Source organism: Aedes albopictus, chromosome 3, assembly GCF_035046485.1.
Source record: "Aedes albopictus strain Foshan chromosome 3, AalbF5, whole genome shotgun sequence".
NCBI lineage: Eukaryota > Metazoa > Arthropoda > Insecta > Diptera > Culicidae > Aedes > Aedes albopictus.
This window is the reverse complement of record NC_085138.1, coordinates 5,285,109-5,292,609: the sequence shown is the minus strand read 5'-3', so window position 1 is coordinate 5,292,609 and position 7,501 is coordinate 5,285,109.

Sequence of the window (7,501 nt, the reverse complement as noted above, 5' to 3'; positions counted from 1 at the left end):
TACTCTTCAGTAGTTGCAGACCCGCTTCCATCGGGGTTGTCGCGGATCTGGACTGCTCCATCCCGAAACGCTTCAGAATGGATCGGGTATAATGTTCCTGGCTCAACGTCATTTGTCCTAGCAGTACGTCGCGGCTAATCTTCAAACCCAGAAACATCTTTGCTTCGCCCATGTCTTGCATCGCGAATTCCGTCTTCATCATCTTCTTGATAGCGCCAATTATCCCGAGAGTACGAGATATGATAAGGATGTCATCCACGTACAGCAGCAGAAATACTTTTCCGCTACCACGCTCCCGAACGTAGAGACAACTGTCGCTCTGGCACTGTCGAAAACCAATCCGGGTCACAAACTCGTGAAATCGATCATTCCACGCCATCGATGCTTGCTTCAAACCGTAGATGGATTTGTTCAGTCGGCAGACCCGATTCCCCTCCTCAAATCCTCGAGGTTGACGCATGAAGATTTCCTCCGAAAGATTGCCGTTGAGGAACGCCGTCCGTACATCCATTTGGTGGATCAGCAAATTTTCCTGGTTTGCCAATGCCAGCATCATCCGAACCGTGGACATCTTGACCACCGGAGCGTAGGTCTCCATGTAGTCGTACCCGTACCGCTGCGTGAATCCTCTGGCAACTAATCTTGCTTTGTATTTTTCGATGGTGCCATCCGGTTTCAACTTCAGCTTGAACACCCATTTGCAATCCACCGGTTTTCGTCCTTCTGGTAGATCTACCAGGTCCCAGGTGTTGTTCGTCGCCAGCGATTTCAGCTCATCCTCGATGGCTCCACGCCACCGCGGCCAGTCTTCCCTCGTCTTCATTTCTTCAATGGTATCCGGTAGGTTTTCAACATAGTTTTCGGCAGTTTTCGGCGTTCAACGCGTACGCCAGGCAAGAATAATCGTCCAACTTCGCTGGGGGCCTCCGGACACGGTTGCTTCTTCTCGCAATAATTTCTTCCTCTTCCTCCTCTTCTTCTTCTTCCAGTGAAACAAAGCTATCATTTCCATCGTCCTGAGCATCGATCGGCTGATCAACGTCGTTTTCCGGTTCAGTTTCAGCTGCCGGCTCTTCCGGGACTTCCTGTGGCTCAGACCGGGTCCAAATCGGCTGCACATCGTTTTCCTTAGTTGTGATTTCGTTGGTCGATTCATACTTTGCCTCACTGACGACGACATCCCGAGCATGGTACACCTTCTGCTTGCGACTGTCCCACAATCGGTATCCATTCACACCGTAGCCTACGAAGTAACACGCCTGGCTACGCGCGTCCAGCTTGGATCGTTTCTCCTTCGGAATATAGCTGTACCCTGATAAAAAATATCATAAAAATACGATAAATTTTATTGTTACAACACCATTTTTTCGAAAAATATTCACCATTAAACGTATTGTAATTTACACGGTACACTCACCATCACCCTTATTGTTCTATACCATTTGGCGAATAGTAAATGGCACTTTTACAATAAAAAATGGTGGTCGTTATGTATCTTAACCATAAAATTTTGAGAAAATTTTCATACACTTTTTCGCGAAAAACAATAGAATGTATTGTGTTTTTATGAGACATTTTTAGGGCAATTTTTAAAAGAAAACAATATATCTTAATGTTTTTTCATTGTTCTTACAATACAAATACAATTAATTGAATGGCGTCAAATGAATCGTTGTTACAATAAAAATACAATAATATTTGCAAGCAGTTTTCGCTTTTGAAAATCCATAGAATTTATATTTCCCGCTAACATTTATATCCAGCATTTACGAGCACTAACGGCCGCCAGCATGATATGCACATTTTATGATAAGAGTCAAACTTTCTGATGTTTGTCTGGTATGTGTTGCTTGGCAGCTGTTGATAAGATCTATCATCAATCTTTTCAAATAACTGCCAAATATTATGGTATGATCCATGCCATAAATCGTTCACAATTCATGTGGCCATTAGTATCTGTAAATGCTGAAGAAAAATGTTACCGAGAAATATGAATGATTTGGTTTTTCAAAGGCGAAATCTGTTAACATAACAACAAATATTATTGCGTGTTTATTTTAACATCGGTTCCATTGACCCCATTAAACAAATTGTATTTGTATTGTTATCAATGGTAGTTTACTATTTACTAGATTCCTTACTAGATTTATTGGAAAACAGTAGAAAAATCATTGTTCATCTTTTTCTTGTCGTAACGTCCTCATTTGGCTAAAACCTGCTTTTCAGCTAATTTTCTATAAGTACTTCCTCAATTATTCATTGAGAGCTTCCTCTGCCAACACGGCTTGACGTCTGTCAGTCGTTGAAGTTTTAGCGAATAACATTCAATAACCGAAACATCTACTGTACTCAAATTTAAAACAAAAACTATAAAAAAAAATATGTCAAGTGATTTTGTATTTGATTATACAAACATGATCCAAGCAACAATAATATTTATTGTTATTTATTTGTTACGAATTGTTTTAAGTGTAATTGAGAAATAATCTCTTTTTTAATAAAAAGTCCATGAGAACTTTGCAGGCACTTTTGCAACTATATAAAAACAACTTAAATTAATTTTTACTGATAGTAACTTTTAATTATTATAGAACTATTGAAAAACAATCGAATCAATTAGTCACTAATAAAGCTAATGTTCATTTATTGTACGAACTATATGGGCTTGATTTCTATTGTAAAAAGTAACAATATATCTACTATGTGTTTTATTGTGAACAATAAAACCAGTCATACGTTACTAATATTTACCATGTAATGAATGGTAATTTTTTATCCGGGTAGGCCTTGCTTCCCCAGATGCGGAGTTTGGACACGTCCGGTTTGTGTCCGTACCACATTTCGTATGGCGTTTTCTTGTTCAACGCCACTGTCGGACTTCGATTGATGATGAACACCGCCGCTTGTACTGCCTCGCTCCAAAGCTTCTTCGGTAGACCAGAATCTTCAACCATCGCCCTCGCTTTGTCCAGGATTGTTCGATTCAACCGCTCACTCACACCGTTTTGCTGCGGCGTGTGTGGAATGGTGTACTCCTCCCACGGTCTCTGCAGTAATGCTGGAAATCCTTTCCAACGTATTCGCCTCCGTTGTCACACCGCAGGCGACGAATTTTTCGATCGAAGTGGCCCTCCGCCATGCTCGCGTATTCCTTGAACGCATCCAGTACCTCATCTTTTGCCGCAAGGATGTATGCGGCACTGAAATGGGTAAAGTCATCAGTGAATGTAACGAAATACCTTTTTCCATTCCAGGCCGTCGGCGTTAGGAAGCCGCACACGTCGCTGTGCACCAGTTCCAACGGTCTATTGGATCTCGGAACCGGGACGTCTCCAAAGGGCTGTCTCGCATGCTTGCCTAGCACACAAGGTTCACAGACTTCGTTTCCCCGGAACGCTTTCTTCTTCAACGCCATGCCGCTGACCATCTCGTCGCGCATCAGAGTCTTGAGACCACTCTTGCCTATGTGGCCGAATCTCCGATGCCACAGCTCGTATTCGTCTACCGGTAGGCAGACCAGTGCTTCGTCCACCGATCCGCGCTCCACAATTGCGTTCAGCACGTACAGCTTGCCGGACAACTTACCGGTGGCAACGACCTCGCCACCGCGCTTGATTTCCACTGCTTCGTCTTCAAACGTCACACGCATCCCAAGCTTGCCCACGCACCGAATGGAAAACAGATTGTACTGAAGTTCCGGTACATATAGCACGTCGTTCACCACGCAGTCGATTCGTCGTCCACCGACCAGCGATATCATCTTGACGGTTCCAGAATGTCGACCATACACGACCTTTCCAGAAGCGACCACGATCGGGATCGGTTCATCCAACTTCACCACGTCCTGAAGGCAATCCGCTGTGTGCACCATATGCTCAGATGCACCCGAATCAAGGATCCATCGGAACTGACTCGAGCTCTTACCTTCATTCTTCACACCATCCGACTTCGAAATGAATGCCACTCCAGAACCTGCAGCGTTTGCTCTTCCCTTCTTTGGCTTCTGGGATGACGTCCTTCCGCGCTCGGTTTCCTTCTTCATGGGGCAATTTGACTTCTTGTGACCCACTTTTCCACAGGAAAAACACTTGAACCTCGGCCGCTCTCCGAAGAACGCTGATTCGTCATCCGCCGTACCTTCCGCTTCACCGCAGGTGTTCCTCCGCTTGACGTTTTCGCTGAGTAGCCTGGCCTTCACGAAGTCGAGCGTGCATTGTTCCGCCGGTAGGGTTTCGAGGACTGTTACCAGTTGCTGGAACGATTTCGGCAGGGTTTGAAGCAGATTGAATACCACCAGCCGCTCATGCATCACGATATCCGCTGAGGCCAACTCTCGGATGATCCGCTCGAACCGTAGCAGGTGCTCTTCCATCGGTTCCGCTTCGCTGTACTTCATCACGGCCAGTTGCTTCAGTAGATAAAACTGGCCGGAAATCCCCTTCTTCGCAAACACGTTCTCCAACGTTGCCCAGATCGCCTTCGGAGTGGACTTGCCTTTGATGTACTCCAGCTGCGAATCCGCGATCTTCTCCACCAGCAACGATTTGCAACGTGCTTCCAGAAGTTTCCGCTCCGCCAGTTTCGTCTCCTTCCGAGCCTTCTCCTGCGCCGTATCCGTTTCGTCTACCTGGATTTCCGGGATTTCGTCCGCATCCCTCCGGATACAATCGATCAGCTGCCGCTCGGGAAGTTCTTGCCGTCGAAAAGATATGGCTTCGTTTCCGCTTGCATTTTCTTCGGTGAAAAAATCTTCTTTCTTCCAAACAACTTCCGTTTCCAATAGCAACAGGTGTGCTGGGCTAATAACCTGTCGTGAATGGCAGAGTAATGGAAACACGACTGCCTCTGGTAACGGTTTAGAATAGACTGATTTATTTAAACAAACATGACTACTATGATTGATCTAAAACTATCTTAACTACTACGATTAGTTTGTCGACCTTGACAGCTTTATCACTCAGATGCTGTTGATCTCAACCACCCGTCGTTTATCGTGAAAAGATTGCGCCCCGTTTGATTTGTATACGGCGGCTGATTATCCATGACAGCTCCCTCCCGGTGGCTGCAAAAACAGTTTTAGCCAAGGTGCACACCGTGTGTAAATCATACAAACTAAGATCAGCTCGGTATTTTCCCCATCTTTTTACTGAGTTCTCAACAGCAGATTTAACTCGGTACGCTCGGTTATTTCTTTTGCTGAATACTCTGTAAATAAGTTAACGAGTTCTGCAAATGAACTGTCAAAAATTACAGATGAACGGTAAATATCGTTACTGATGAACGGTAAATATTAATTACCGAGTGTACCGAGTTAAATCTGCTGTTGAAAACTCAGTAAAAAGATGAACAAATTACAGAACTCAGCGAAAATTTTACTGAGCTGAAAAATCAGAATCTTAGTGTGTACAGGCGCGGTCTGGCGCGTTCTGATGCTGCGCGTTTCGAACGCAGCTTGTTGAGAATCTAAGGTAAGCGCGACAATACTTAAAGAATAGAGTTAATCAGCTCTTCATATCATCATATCAATTAGGAATGAGAAAATATTATTTAGCGATAAATCTTTTAATAATCATCAAAAACAAATATCTTTCGAATAAAAATAGAAAAAAGGGGGGTAAGGTCAGACGGGAATGGTCTATTGCAATAAATGATTTGCACACTAAGATCAGCTCGGTATTTTCCCCATCTTTTTACTGAGTTCTCAACAGCAGATTTAACCTCGGATTTAACTCGGTACGCTCGGTTGTTTCTTTTGCGGATATTCTGTAAATGAGTTACCGAGCTCAGCTAATAAACTGTCAAAAGTTACTGATGCTCGGTAAATATCGTTACTGGTGAACGGTAAATACGATTACCAAGTGTACCGAGATAAATCTGCTGTTGAAAACTCAGTAAAAAGATGGAAAAAATACTGAACTCAGTGAAAAAAATACTGAGTTGGAACATATGAATCTTAGTGTGTGTGACATTAATTTAGAACTAACAACCAGAGCCGTAGCGTGGGGTTGGCCAGGTTGGCCCCCACCAAGGGCGCCAACCTCAGAGGGGCGCCGAAAAGGCCTAAGGCTAGAAGGAAACTGAGTGATGCTAATTATAATTATTATGTTTTATAAAGAACACTTTACCAAATGAGTTCACATTCGTGTTTAATCGGATCATGCTTATGTTTTCTGGAATGTTATCAAGATTACACTATTTATTATATTTGAGATTGATAATATGTTTGTTTCATTTTCCAGTATTCTCAAAAAATAAGATTCCTCTAGTTTATTCTGAGCATTTACCATGATATTAGCAGGGAGTTTATCTACTATTTTGTTTTGAGAAATCATTTTCAATATTCATGTTTCTTTCTCAAAATTCCCAAACATTCTAACTGGGGATGCTCTGAGATTACTTCCGAGGATTTTCTGCGCATTCATTGAAGTATTTATTTTATTCCTTTAGAAATTCAGGAAGTTATCTAGAATATTTTTCAGAAATTAGTCAAACGATTCCTAGTGATATTTCTCTAAGGATTTTATTAGATAATTTTACCTTAGTTATGTCAAGGAGTTTCAGCAGATATTCTTTCGAAAAATCTTTCAGTGATAAATTTGTAAATTTTCTTCAAGGATAGCCTCAGAAATTCCTCCACACCCACAGATTCCTTCAATAATTTTTCATACTTCTATCTCTCAATATTTCTATTTTACATGTTTTCCTGGGTTTCTCCTGGAAAATCCTAAATAAGGTTCTTTGGAAATTTTTCAGAAATCTTCCTACAGAAGATTCCTGCAAAAATATCTATAATGATAACTTTGAAACCCTTCAGTAATTCCTATAGAAAATCCTGCAGAGATTCCAGATTTCTTTAGTAAATAATTTGACCAAATATTCTTTCAGAAAGTGTTCTTAAGATTCCTTTAGAAAAAAAAAACGTCGTTATTAGAGCTTGGAAAATATTCAGAAATTGCTCCATGTTCACTAGAGATCCATACATTTCTGCTAGAGTTTCTATAGAAAACATTTTATGAATTACATAATAAATTCCTTCAGAAAACCATAAATATAGAATTTCTTCAAATTTGTGGTTTGCGGTTTTGTGGTGCGCGAGTGCCAACTGTCTCGACCTTATCCAGTCCTCCACTAGGCATGCCACTTGTGTACGTTGCTGTCAGTTCCACTTCTATCGATTCGCGGTCGAGCTCGCGGTATACCACGGGAAAGGCAATCAGCTTTACGCCCGGTGAATCTAGGTTGAATTTAATAAGGGCGAAAGTAACATGATCGATTTCTCTAACCCAAGCTCTTGTTTTGCACGTTTTGGTGATGTAATCTTGCGTCCAAGCTTCAAAAAATACAATCAAACTTGCATCACTTCAATTTAAAGAAGAGAAATCGATCATGTTACTTTCTCCCTCAGTCTAAATTTTAGCCACTTTAGCCAAGATTTTAGCCACTGTGCGAACGTGTGAGTGTAACATGAGCTGAATATGTTGCAGTCCTGTGCCCCGCACCT